The following is a 14,280-nucleotide window of genomic DNA, read 5'->3' on the forward strand; positions in this document are numbered from 1 at the left end:
GGCTCACCAGACTGGTTTCTGAATATGGCACAGATAATAGGGGGACGCGCACTCCAAAAAGCTGACGCTTCTGTGAATTCCTTTAACCCTTGTTTTTGCTGGGTATGGTGTTCAGGTGGTGTCCAGTAAGTCTTCGCCTGTTCTGAATCTAACCCTTTCCGTGAGGTCTCACTTCTGCGGGAATCCGAGGGAGGAAGGAAGAGGCAGCCGTCTGCTCTGGAGGGAAGTCCGGATTCTTTGCTCTGAACTCAGTTTGCAACCGGGAGAGGCTGCGGTCCTGGAGCCCAGTTTGGGCCGACCTGGCCTTTCTTCGCTTGCTTTATTTCTGGGTCCTGGTTTTCACACGGCCTTTGTCAGTTCAGTTTACGAAGCAGGGACGAGGGACCACGTTTGTCTCTGATGCAGAGACTTTCAGGGCGTTGGGGCGGGGGTGGCCCACGGTGGGGTTTTCTCTGCCTTTGACTGAAAGGCAAACATCCACGGGCTTTGATTTTGCCAGTGACAGTTTAAAATAAACTCCAGAGGCACCGCCTGGCTGCAGGTGCTTTGCTTTGCTGCGCACGCGGTCACCTTCGGGCAGCAGGGACGGCTCTTCCCACACTTGAGAAAATAAAGCAGAAGCCCCCGCCTGCTTTCCATTTGAGGGACGAATGGTTGGGACAGGTGGGGTCTTGGGCACAGTGGGGACGAGAGGACACGTGGGCTCCGGAGCTGCCGCCCGTCGACTGTATCCCAGCGAGCCTGGGGGGGCGGTTTGGAGTGTTTGCCGTGGGAGGTGCGGGTCGAGGGCACGTGTGCTTGTGGGGGGCCTTTGGTCGGGGCAGAGGACGTCCATGGGCTGAGTCCTCTCTGGCTTCGTGCTGGGCCCGTCTCCGTGCTCGCCTGGGGCCTGTGGGTCGCTGCGGCCGCCTTCCAGTGTCCCCGAGGAAAGGCTGCCTGAGCGACCTGTCTTCCTTCCTGGGAGAGCAGAAGGCTTCACTCCCGCGGTGGCTCACCCGGCACCCTTGGCCCCCTGTCTGGACAGATGCGTGGAGATTCCCGGGGGGCGACCGGCCGTCACATCCGCCTCTTCAGGTGACCCGCGGGGCGAGGGCTGAGGGAAGCCCCCCGCCCTGCAGGGCGTGTGCGGGTGGGGGGCAGCGGTGACCCCGGGGACACGGACCTGCCTCCCTGTCTCTTGGTCTTTTCTGCACAGAAGGAGCGATGCTGGGGTCAGCCAGTACCTACGGGTCAAGTTCTGTCCTCGAGACGTCCCAGCTGCTTCAGAAATAGTCTTTCTGCTCCTCTGACCTTCGACTTATTTGGTATAAAAACACGAGGGGACAGAAACAGAGCAAGGGCATTCAGAGGCTTATGGAATCATCAGGAGGCCTGGTTTTGTGATGTTTCGTGTCCTGTGAGCAAATCATGAGACAAATTCATTTAATAGCGTATTTACTGTTGTCATTTTGGTGGCACATATTGATTGTAGGGTCATAATTGGTAAAGTGCTTCACGCTCTTGTGACCAGCGCCGTTTTGTCTCTGGGTGGCCCGGTCACTGGGGGCTCCTGCCCGCATGCTGCCCGCGGCCTGGGAGGTGCCAAGGGCTGGGTCTTTGGGCTGGGAGGACACCTGTGGCCGCTTCCTGAAAAGAACCCGTGTTTGTGGACAAGCGTCCCAGAGTTCATTCAGTGTGTTGTTTGCAGGCTGTTGCCCTGGCTCACAACTCCTGTCCGTGACCTTGTCGGGCTGGTTCCTTTGGATCTTTATTGAGTGCTGGTGAAGTTAGGATCTGGAGAAGGAGCTGGCAGGGCTGTAGGTGGAGGCTGTCGACGGCGAGCTCGGCAGGGGAGCTGTGACCCCGCTGAGACCCAGCCTGTGACCCTTACGCTGGTTTAGTCCTCAGTGTGCTCTTTCCACCTGCAGGCCCGTCGTCTGTCCCAGAGGAGCTGCCTTACTTGTCTTTGTGTCTCCTGAAGTATAGTTTTTAAATAATTGAATAAATATGCATAGAATAAATGGGCGAGTAAATGATATATCGCATAAGGAGGAAAACTTAATACCAATTATTCTATGACTCTGGTGGACTTACTGAATGTTTACATTAATATAATGAGTTTAATTTTAAAAGGGGGTATTTTGTTTATGGGACCTTCCCATTTTCCGTGATGCTGATGGCTCGGATCGCCCCGGAGCCCTTCAGAGCGGGGACGGTGTCATCAGGCCTTTGGCAGGTACAGAAACCGGGGAGTAGCCCTTACCTGCCCCCCCCCCCCCCCCCCGGCGACCCTCAGGCCAGCAGCGTCGGTGACCCTGGCTCTCGGAGCTTGTGTTTGTGCCCCTTTTAACACAGCAGGGCCTGCTGTGCCTAGGGTTCCCCTTTGGTCAGGGGAAGGTAATTTGCTTAAGTGTCAAAAATGGTGGCTTTCAGACTTATGATGATCATAACACAAATAGTAAATAGTTTTTTTCCCTCCAAATGTTCCCTTTTTAAAAAAATTGAAGTCTAGTTGATTTATAGTGTTTCAGGGGTACAGCAAAGTCATTTAGTTATACATTAGTCATTTCGTTTCTCCCTGAAAGATGATGGCCCTGCAGAACTGAGCCAGTACAAGGGATGGCGGGCTGGGTCTCAGCGGTGTCACATATATATTTATACTTATATTCTTTTTCAGATGCTTTTCCATAATAGATTATAGCAAGTTGAGTGTAGTTCCCTGTGCACCACCGTAAGTCCTTGTTTATCTGACTTATACAGGGTAGTGTGTGTCTGTGAATTCCAAACTCCTGATTTACCCCCCAACCCCACTATCCCCTTTGCTAACTATAAGTTTGTTTTCTATGTCTGAGTTTATTTCTGTTTTGTAAATAAGTTCACTTGTACCATTTTTTTTTTTTTTTTTTAGATTCCACATATAAGTGGTATCATATGGTATATGTCTTTCTCTGTCTGACTTACTTCACTTAGTGTGATAATCTCTGGGTCTGCCCATGTTGCTGAAACAGCATTATTGCATTATACTTTTATGGCTGAGTTGTATTCCGTTGTGTATATATCACCTTCTTTATCCATTCCTCTGTTGAGGGACATTTGGGTTGCTTCTGTGTCTTGGCTGTTGTGAAAGTGCTGCTGCGAATAATCGGGGTGCACGTATCTTTTTGAATTAGAGTTTTTGTCTTTTCCACATGGATGCTCAGGAGTGGGATTGCTAGATTATATGGCAACTCTATCTTTAATTTTTAAAGGAACCTCCGTGCTGTGCTCCATGGTGGCTGCACAAGTTTGCATTCCCATCAACAGCGTAGGCGGGTTCCCTTTTCTCTACACCGTCTCCAGCATGTATTATTTGGAGACTTACAAATAGTAAACGGTTATTTCAGAGTTTAAATCCTGCCTTCAGGGTGGTCATGAATAGTAGATTTCTGAAATAAACTAGGCAAGAGATGATGAAGGCATGAGTTGGGGGGAGGGTGTGGGCTGAGAGATGCTTAGGAGGTGAAATTAATGGTCATTGGTGGTGACTTGAAGGTCTTAGAAAAGAATGGTGATGAATCAGTTTTCCGAAGTGGGAGGGTTGGTTGGACGATGGTGTAGTTCCCAAAGGGCAGCTGGGAGGAGGGAGGGATCGGGAAGGCACTGAGGGGCTGGTGAGTTTCGTTTGGGGGAAGTTGTGTTTGAGGCTGTGGAGCATCCCAAGTGGAACGTCCAGTGGGCAGAGAGACGGGAGTGGAGGAGGGGCTCTTGCAACCTTGCTTTTATTTGAGAGTCCCCCGATGTCTGTTTCGTAGACTTCGCGCTTTCATCTAACTCAGAAGGTAAATACATGAAAAGGGAAGTTTTGTTCAGTTACCAGCATGACTTTATTTACAAGGCTCAAATCAGCTGGGTATTTGGAAGCTTCTGTGCAAACTGATGGCATTAAAAACACATTTAGGAGTTCTGTGGTGGCCTAGTGGTTAAGGATTCGGCGTTGCCACTGCTGTGGCTCTGGTTCAGTCCCTGGCCTGGGAATGTCTGCATGCCATGGGCCTGGACATAATGACAACAGCAGCAGCAGCAGCAGCAGCAGCAGCAGCAGCAGCAGCAGCAGCAGCAACAGCAACAACAACAACAGCAATAGCTGTTATTATTTAAGTGTGGTCATTTGTCCTCCACCTGGGTAACTGGTGCTTCTGTTGAGAAAAATGTAGCCAGGAAACTAGTTTTAAAAGATGGGGTGGGTGGGAGGCTGGTTTACAAGTTATACCAAGAATGGAACAGCACCTGCAGGATTTGTGTAAACGGAGCTAATTATGTCCTTTCTAGTGATGATGGGCTCAGAGCCCCTGTTGCCGTGCATGTTGATCTTGACAAGTGAAAGGTAAGAACCGACACTTCATTCAGCTCGAGCCTTAATTGCCACCTGTGGACAGTTTTCGTGGGTCCCTTTGAGAGGTTCCGTGACTGAGGTGTAATTAGGGGGCAATGAGGAGACCAGGACAGCTGCAGGTCCTGGTGGATCCAGCCAGTGGGGAGGCTGTTTTCTTCTGGCTCCTCAGTTTCTGTGTGTGCGCTGTCCTCCTCAGAGGCCTGCAGATGACCTCGGGGCCGGAGCAGAGGTGACCAGGGGGCTGGTTCTGGGCACTGAGCCCCCAGAATTAGACAAAGCCTGGGGCGCTGGAGGCAATGCACCATCCAGACGAGGTTGAGCAGGAGGGGCAGGATGGCATTGGTTTCCCACCACCACCTCTCCTCCAGGGTCCAGAGGGGTGACAGGGACCCCTCCCCACAGATGTCATCGCTCAGGCACTAGGTCCGAACCTCCAGACCTCAGGAGGATGAGCAGTGCTGGCCACGCTTGGCCGCTTCCGCGATGCCCAATGTTTGTTCCGTTTTAGGTCCAGTTTCCCAAAGGAGTCGGATTCTTGGGTCACGGGAGTCAATTCCTTCTCGTCTGTCACCCCCTTCATCCACTTCATCCAGCACGTGTGAAAAGCTGGGCGCATTCAGTGTATTCGTACCTGGTGGGGTTTTCTGTTTGTTTTATGGCCGCGATCGTGGCGTCAGAAGTTCCTGGGCCAAGGATCAAGCCCACACCACAGCTGCAACCTGAGCTACTGCAGTGACAAGGCCAGGTGCTTAACCCACTGAGCCACACAGGAACTCCTGTTTTAAATTTGATTTCTGGTACTTCGAAGGCAAAGACACGAAACATAATAACCCTAACTCACAGGAACTGAGTGCTACTCAGGAGTAGACAGGAGCTCCTTTCTGGCTCTGAATTCGTTTAAAGACTGCGGTAACTTTACCAGTCAGGGCGTGAGGCATCCTGTTTAATCTGGATGCGCATGCGGCGGAGCCAGTGTTGTCGGTAACGCGGTGGGGGGGTGTGGGTGCTGCAGGGGAGGCAGCGCTCGAGCCCGTCCCTGAACCTCTGGGGTTGAAAGAGGCAGTGGGGCCTCGACACCAAGAGATGGTCGGCGTGGGGCTCCTTCCAGCACCGGAAGGGCTGGGCGACAGAGCTGGCGTGGTGCCAGGGCCCTGGGCGGTGTTGCGGTGTGTCTGCGGGAGCTCGGCGCTACTTTAACCCCTTATTTTGTGCGCTAGTTCGATGCTTTCCCCAGCAGTAGGAACCCCTTGCTCCTGTCCCAACACCGAGCCCGGTCGTTCGTGGACCGGGAGGCCTCCGGGCGGCCGGCCCGGGCTGCTGGTTTGCTCCCAGTGTCGTTCCTCTCCGGGTGTCGCAGCGTTGTTCTCGGGATCCAGCACCTCGAGGGTCTGTCTGTCCTTCCTGCAGAAGGCCCGCTGCGTGGCGTCAGTCGGCCGGAAACCGCCCCGTGTTTCCCGTTTGTGCTGCACGTGAAGGTGCTCATTACCTAGTCGGTGTTGACCCACCCATCTTACTGTGAGGGTAGTTATATTCATGTTATAACTTTAATCAAGCTATTTTCTGTAAAGTTTTATGCATATTGTTCTGTTGTTAAATTGCTGGGATTTTTATGGGGAAGTTGGTGCCGTGTTGATAAACTTAGGAAACTATTTTGAAATGAATTGCTTTCCCCTCCATGTAGTCAGGTTTAACGTGTATTTCCTTGGGAGTCATAAAAGCACTGATCTCTTTCAGGGCTGTGCTGCCTCATACCTTCCTTCCAAGAAGAAGAACATCGAATGGAGCATTACTAGTTTGTTTCTGCTTCTAGACAAAATTTTTTCACAAAGCTATATTTGCTAAAGCAGGTAGTAAATTATAGTATACTTAGGATACAGCACTGATCAGTAGACAGAACAGAGTCCATAAACAGCACCACATAAATGAGGCCATTGATTTTGGCAAGGTGCAGAAGCATCCCATGGGAAATGGGTCGTCTTTTCAACAGATGGCGCTAGAAGCATCGAGCATCCGTAAGCAAAAATATGAACAACACCTTCTACAAAAGTCAACTTTATATGAGTCATAGTTCTAAGTGTAAAACTCTGAAACTTGTAGAATTAAACACAGGAGAGACTCTTTTTGCCCTGAAGTCAGGCAAGGAGTTAGACATGCTGCTATGGTTCATGAGAGGAAAGCATGAGTGGAGTTCGTAAACATGAACAACTTCTGCCCCGAGAAAGACAGTGTTGGTGTCGCCGCCTCGACTCTCCCTGGCAGGCAGAAGAGCCTGCTTTCTGCAGTGCACGTGGACAGCCGTAAACGGGGGCAAGAGGAAAAGGACATTGCCACCTCGCGGATCTAGCGTCCTTAGTGGATGAAGCACACGAGAGCAACGTCACGGTGTGTGGACCACATCGCATCTCCAGAAGGTACATACAGGCCACAAATTTCGACACAGCCCCAACCGCTGGTACTTGAGAGATGGACTGTCCGCACGTGGGCTAGGTAGTGTCTAAAACATGGTGCACAGGACAAAGCCTTATACACCCTTAAAAATAAGGTCCAATATGGCATTTTCCCGGATAACGATACATTTAATTTACTGATGGATCATTTCATAAAGAAAGAAAATTACAAAGATGCTTTATCCGTGGTTTTTGAGATCATGATGCAAGCAGCTTTTGAAGTCCCTTCCACCCAGCTCCTCTCCCTCTGTGTTTTGTACTGCTGCCTTGCAGAGAAGACAGACTTGAGTTGGGAAGAGAGAGGAACTTTGGTGCGTCCCTGTTACTCCCAGGCCTAAAGCAAAGGAACTCAGTGGGGCTGAGTTCCCAGCTGTGTGGCTGTGCACTTCTTGGGAAGGTGGAACTGCAGCAAGGGCTGAGGGCTGTGTTCCGCAACGTGCCGCTGCTCTGGCAACCAGGCTACCTCCACAGAGCCCTTCAAGTGATGGAGAAGGTGGCCTCCTCCCCAGAAGACGGACCGCTGTGTAGAGACGCGCTCGGTGTGCCGGACAGAGTGCTGAAGGCTGTGACTGCTCCAGCCCAGGGGACTTCAGAGGAAGAGCCCCAGGAAGGTGAGGAAAGCCAGAGGTCAGGAGAACGGGTAGAGCAGTGGGATGTGGAGGGAACTGCACAGTCCAAGCTTCCTCAGTACCTGGAACGATTTGAGGCTTTACATTCTAAGCTGCAGGCTCTGGGCAAAGTGGAGTCAGAAAGCCTGCGGACCCTGGGCACCCAGCTCGCCAAGGCGCGGCTGTGGAGCGGAGGACACCACCGTCTATGAGCAGAGGCTGCAGCAGTGGCACGGGAGTGAGTGCGTTTGATCCAGAGGGAACAAGAGCAGAGGGCGAGGGCGAGGCAGGATTACAAGGCTCAGAGAGCAGCCAAGGCAAATCTGCCTCACCAGGCCCCTCAGGGACCCCAGGCCCTCCGCAGACCTACTGCCTCCATCCACCTTCTTTTCTTAAAGCGGAGCACCTGTGGTGTACAGGCCATGCTGTCCCACCTGTCCAGCCACTGTGGCCACCCACCCAGATGCCAAGAAGACTGTGGACCCATGGGAAGTGGCCGGTAGTCAGTCTGAAGCCACCAGCTGAATACGCTAAGGAAGGGCTCTCAAGGCTTCTGGTGGAGTTCCTGGGGGACAGGAATCAATTTTGAACTTTGAAAGTCCCTAATCCCCAGCAACGGTGATGCCGTGGCTGAAGAATCAGGTCTCAAGCACAAACTTTGGAATGGTTTCTGTCCACAGCCCAGACCCGCTTCAATCTCGTCCCCTCAGTCTCCTCTTCTGCACAGGCTCTCGGCCCGAGCAGCCTGGGGGTGCCCACACGCCCTCTTGCCCCGCTTCCTGACCTGACCTGGGGGGAGTTCGGTACAGGAGCAAACATAAGGCCTGCTGGCTTTTGAATTTCAGGGGGGCCCCGGTGGCATTTGGAGAATGCAAGCGCTTCTGAGGAGAGACCTTGCCCTGGCCCTGAGGCCTCCTTGGCCTGGCTTTCCCATCGTGTTGGGGCCACTTTTGTACAAAGCGTTGCCTCAGCTCCTCCTCAGGCAGGTCAAGGAGCCTTCCGTGTATCCACACGTACACACATACAACTTGTCAACACAAGTTCCAGTTAGAAGTTGGAGAAAATGAGGGATGGGGTGGGGCTTGCAGTGCGTAGGAGAGACGCGTGATTGTAAAACCGTCTGGAGGCGCAGACTCCCCCCCGACGTTTCCCTGTGGAAGGGTCGGGGCAGCGCTTGCTCTGTGATGTTGCCCTTAGGTGTAGTGGTCTATTTCTACGCAGCGTTGCGCTCTTTTATCAAGAACCTGTGGAAATAAATGTTCTGGGATCATCAAAAAAAAAAAAAAAAAAAAAAGATACTGTTAAGGAAAACGCAGAGACAAACTACACACTGGGAGAAAATGTTTACAAATCACATATTCTTCAACGGGCTTGTATCTAGAATATATAAAGGATTCCCCAAATTCAGCAGTAAGAAACAAACGACTTAAGTGGACAGAAGACCCGAATAGATACTTCATTGTAAAGGATCGCAAATAAGCACATGAAATAGTGTGACTAGTCCTACCAAAAGGTAAGCTACAGCCAAGAAGAGATGCCCTATTACAATGGCTAACATAAAAGAAATTAGCAGCACAAGTGCTGCTGAGGGTGGGAGCCTGGAGTTCTTGTGCTTTCACTGGTTGCTTTGGAATGGTGCAGCCACTCTGGAAAACAGCTTGGGGGCGTCTTACAAAACTAAACCTAAGCTTGGTAACAGACCTGCTCCGGGATACCTAACCTAGAAAGCGAAAGCTGATGGTCAACAAAAACCTGAACTTGAATGTTTACAGCAACTCTAGTCACAGTTCCTCAGAACAGGTGAATAGACAAACTGGTGCTTCCATACCATGGACTCCTCTTCAGCAGTGAGAACAAACACATTTTTGATGCACACAGCAACCTGGCTGACCCTCCAGGGTGTTGCGCTGAAGAAAGCAGCCAGTTCCAGATCATTGCATCCTGTAAAACGCCATCCGCATGATGTTCTGGAAAAGACAAAACCATAGGAATAGAGAACAGATCAGTGGTTGCTTCTGCTGATCATCATTCTACTCTATTTCTATGAGATTTGCTTTTTTATTTTTTGCTCAAACTGTATGTTTCTCGACTTTGTAATAAATGCAATATCAGCTTGATTCTCTGGCCATAGAAAAGTATGAATTTCTATTCCACTGATGATACTGAGTAATTAACATCTTAACAGTAGTGAAATTTTTAGAACATTTAAAAAATACATCGGATTCCATTTTTACATCATAATTCTGATGTATTACCATGCCTTCTGTTTTGTCCACAAGAATGCTGCTTTTCTAGACTTCACAAGTCAGCGAGAATATACAGTATTTGCCTTCCTCTGTTGGCTTCCTTCTCTTGGGGTAATGCTTTCAAGGTCCATCCATGTTTGTTGCAAAAGATGAGGTTTCCTTCTTTGCTGTGACTAGCCTTGTGTACATACCACATCTTCGGCTGTCAGCGAACGTTTAGGTTATTCCCACGTCTTGGCCGTTGTAAACACTGCAGTCGTGAACGTGGGGTTGCAGATGTCTCTTAGAGAAAGTGATTTCATTTTCTTCAGATAAGAACCAAGCGGAATTGTTGGGTCACATGGTGGTTCTGTTTTTAATCTTTTGAGGAATTTCCATACTCTTTTCCATAGTGGTCGCCCTGGTTTACATCCCCCCGGCAGTGCATGGAGCGCCTCTTTTCTCCACATCCTTACCAACACTTTTGTATGTATCTCTATATTTTTGATGACAGGCATTCTAACAGGTGTGAGGTGATATTTCATTGTGGCTTTAATTTGCATTTCTCTCATGATTATAGTCATATTGAGCACCTTTTCATGTATCTATTGGCCACATATGTCTTTTTTGAGAGTGTCTGTTCAAGTCCCTCGCCCAGCTTTTAATTGGATTGTTTTTTTGCTGTTGACTTGTGTTTCTTACATAATTTGTATATTAGCTCCTTATCAGATAGATAGTTTTCAAATATTTTCTCTCTCTCCATGGTTTATTTTCTTTCTCTCCACTTTTCATTTTGCTGATTGTTTCTTTTGCAGTGGAGAAAGCTTTTTGTTTGATACAGACTATTTTTTTTTTTTTTTTGGTGCTTCTGTTGCTTGTGCTCTTAGTGCCTTATCCAATAATTTGTTGCCAAGATCAACATCAAGGAACTTTTCCCCTGTGTTTTCTCCTAAAAGTTTTATATAGTTTCAGGTCTTATATTTAAGTCTTTAATCCATTTGAGTTGCTTTCTATGGATGGTGTAAGATGGGGGTCCAATCTCATTACTCTCTGTGTGGTTATCCTTCGTTCCCAGTACCAGTTGTTGAAGAGACTGTCCTTTCCCCATGGAGTGTCCTTGTCAAATGTTGGTAGACTGTATATGCATGGGTTCATTTCTGGGCTGCCAGTTCTGTTCCATTGATCCAGGTGTCTGTTTTTAATGCCAATTCCATACAGTTTTGTTTATTATAGCTTTGTAATATGGCTTCAAATTAGGAAATGGGATGCCTCCAGCTTTGTTCTTCCTTCTCAGGATTACTCTGGTTCTTTGGGGTCTTTTGTGGTTTTATGTGATCACTTTTTCAATTTCTGTGAAAAATGCATTGGAATTTTAATAGGTATTGCATTGAATAGATGACTTTGGATAGTATGGACATTTTAATAATATTACTTCTTCTGATTCATGAACATAAGATGTTTTTCCATTTATTTGTTTTCAGTTTCTTGTTTTAGTGTTTTATAGTGTTCAGGAAACATCTGTATGTCTAATTTGACATAAAATGGAATTGGGATTCATAGTTATTTTTTTTTAATGGAGTCTTAGTAGATTGGGAGGACAGCATGATAAAAGCTGATTTTTACAACAAAAATTTAAAATATCATTCTAATCAAGAATAGCAATAGTTTTAGGAAAAGTTACCCTAAATTACTTTTTGAAAAAATAGGCTTCCTTAATGTAACTTTGCATTGAGTTTTATTTTTATGTTTTAATGTGGTGAATTGAAAGACCAGCTGTAAATATTGGTGGGGCTCTAGATTGGGGCAGTTTAAAGGGATGCAGCTGGCCTGGAGCTCTGGCGTGTATGTAAATCCAGCTTTGTAGCTGGAAGGGGCTCATGTCACAGATGTGAGCAGCAGCCTCAGCCTTGACTGGGTGTGAGCCTGCAGCTCTGGATGGACTGGTAGGTGCCTGTCTCTTTACACCAGCAGCTGGAGGGTATGAACAGACACACCTGTCTGCGTAAGCTCCTCAGTGCCTTGGCTTCCTCCCTGGCAGTGGCCAGGTGTGGGGGTCAGGAAACTTGTGTGCTGTTTGCCTCCTGGGGGTCCCCATTCTGCCTGCTGGGGGTCTGTACCTAGGATCCTCTCTGAGGGGGTCATGCCATAGATTTCTTTGAGAAGAGTGTTGGGGAGCCTGAGCTCAGGCAGCTGTTTTTCCCAACCCCGAATTTAGTTTTAGTTCCCCTGATCCCTTCGTTCAAGCCCCCATCCTCACCCCAAATCAGCATCAGGTGAGCTTGTTGGAAATGCAGCCCCTCACGTCCTGCTTGCCCCATGAAGACAGAATCTTCACTGACAGGCTCATTGGTGACCTGCATGCCCACTGAAGTCTGAGCGGCGCTGATTTCCCTGACATAATGTCTGTATTTACATCCTGGAGATGCAGTCCTAACCCTTGACGCATCACCGTCCTGCATAGCTGGGGTTGGAGGCTGGAGGTGTCCTGTGGAAATTTTATGGGAGGGGTTTTCCTGAGAAGTTGGAGAGTCACAGAGCAAATCTTTTGCACATGACACTCAATGGTATTTATTGTTTAATACTTCAAAGGTAGTTAAAATCAGTGATTTTTAGGGAAGGGTAAGTCTTTTTGTTTTTCGGCAAACCCTTGATGTGGAATGCCTGATCTTGACAGCCAGCACTCTTACTGTGCATTCCTTCCCCATCGAGTTCCATGTGGACAGCACTCTGTCCCCCCACAACTCCAGGAGGGAGGTACTGTTATCATCCACATTGTACTGACGAGGAAACTAGATTTGAGAGCGTTTAAGGGCACTTGTCTCAAGTTAGCCGGGACCTAGGCAGTCTGGCTTTAGAATTTCTCCTCTTCACTGTGCCCCAACCCCTGGGTGGTATGGATTTGTCCTGATTCAAGGTTTTATGTTTTATGGTTTGCAAAGTGGGCCCAAGGCTTACCATTAATGGATGAGACCTTATTACTTTTGAGACCCACCGTTCCCTGGAACTGGTGTGGCTGGAGTGTGGAACCAAGGTAAATACAGGTCATCTGTGGATTGTGTGCATTTTGTATTTCATAGGGTTTCTGAAAAATGTGTTTCACAGCAGAAATTTTACCTATAAAAATTTCTTATTAAATATTATATAAATAGGAACAGGGTTTTTTTGGGGGGGGTTTCTAGTTTCAAAAATATGTTTTAGAGCCACACAAGTGGATGAGCTGCAGATGGGAGTGTACAGCATGGCTGGTTCAGTACAAGCGTAATGACCAACTGAGATCATCTAGGTTTTGGAAGTTTACAGAGCATCGTTCACTGTGGACCTTGGCCCATCTTGAGCCTCCTTCAGTGCTGTTTGGTTCTTCCAGTGGCTGGGGGAGTGGGCACAAGTGGGTCACTGGAGAGCTGGTCCTGGGGGCAGCCTCCAAGAAGGCCTGTCAGAGCTCTGGCCGTGCAGGTATGGGAGGAGAAGTCGCCTTCGTGGACACAACTCACTGCTTCCAATTTTGGTTTCAAGGGTCTCATGCATTCTTGCACTCTAATCTCATGCTGGTTTAGATAAATTTGGAAGAAAATTGAGAGTTGTAGCAATACAGTTAGTACCCTACCTTGCTCTCACCCTTTGTGGAAATCTACCTAATGTGCCTTCGTTTTCTTTACCTGTTAAAAGAGGCGTAATAAAATTCTTTTCTCTCCCAGAGACATTTTGAGAATTAATTAGGTAGAAACTTAGAAAAGAATTGGCAGTTATTGAAGAAAGACCTCACGTAGGTATAGGATGCTGGGCTGGATCTCAGACCTATTTTACTCTTGTAGATGTGTTACTAACGCTGCCCTTTCTCTAGTGGTAGGGCCATTTCTATCATGATATCTGTATTTTGTTTTGTATTTCATTACCTTTCTCAGTTTTGAGGGCTTTATCTCTTTGAGGCCTTCTGAGTTTCTTAAAGAGCTTTGTTTCCTGGTTGAACAAACTGCTTTTCCCTTTTATATGGCCTTTAGGAATGTTTAATGCAAAATGAATAAAGAACTCCCTCCCTCAACATTCTTGTATGATTAGTGCCTTTAGATGTAGACTAAGTTTTATCATCTCTAGGTCTTGCAGTTAGTATTATTTTAGTTATTCCTCACTTGTGCATGGCCTTCTTCCAGTTTTACCTTGAGAGGCATTGTGAGCCTAGAGGGAAGTTAGGGTGTTGCTGGTCTAGAAGCACTGAGTTCAGCCAGTCTTTGAGCATCCAAGCTTTCCACTGGCTCCAGTTCAGCAAATGGTCAGAGTTTTAGGCTGTACATCGTCTCCCCTGAAGCCCTGGGTTATGGAGCTAGGAAGGCGGTGATTCTTCGTTTTATAGAATTATTCACTCAAGGATTATTAAAAATAAAAGTACCTTAGAGATACCTGAATGCTATTTGCTGTACATAATTTATGTCCATTTCTTTTTAAATTAAAAAAGTTTTATTGAAGTATAGTTGCTTGACAAGGTTGTGATAATTTCTGCTATAAAACAGAGTGATTCAGTTACACATGTACACACATTCGTTCTCTTTCAGTTTCTTTTCCCACATAGATGATCACAGAATATTGAGTAGAGTTCTCTGTGCTATACAGCAGGTTTTATGTCCACTTCTAAGGTGACATGTGACCTGCCATTT

The 14,280-nt window shown here is 47.9% G+C and overlaps 1 protein-coding gene and 1 pseudogene across 4 annotated transcripts in view; both read left to right on the top strand.

Moving 5' to 3' along the window:
• DIP2C (disco interacting protein 2 homolog C) overlaps nt 1–14,280 on the top strand; it is a 380,657-nt gene that overhangs the window by 73,893 nt on the left and 292,484 nt on the right. The gene's annotated exons all lie outside the window — the stretch shown is intronic.
• On the top strand, nt 6,404–8,056 carry LOC146399632 (small ribosomal subunit protein mS27 pseudogene; annotated as a pseudogene).

The sequence above is a fragment of the Sus scrofa genome, chromosome 10 (genome assembly GCF_054392235.1).
Source record: "Sus scrofa isolate SSC_HxYL_T2T_F1_AM1 chromosome 10, Sscrofa_HxYL_maternal_Yorkshire_Landrace_v2.0, whole genome shotgun sequence".
NCBI classification, from domain to species: domain Eukaryota; kingdom Metazoa; phylum Chordata; class Mammalia; order Artiodactyla; family Suidae; genus Sus; species Sus scrofa.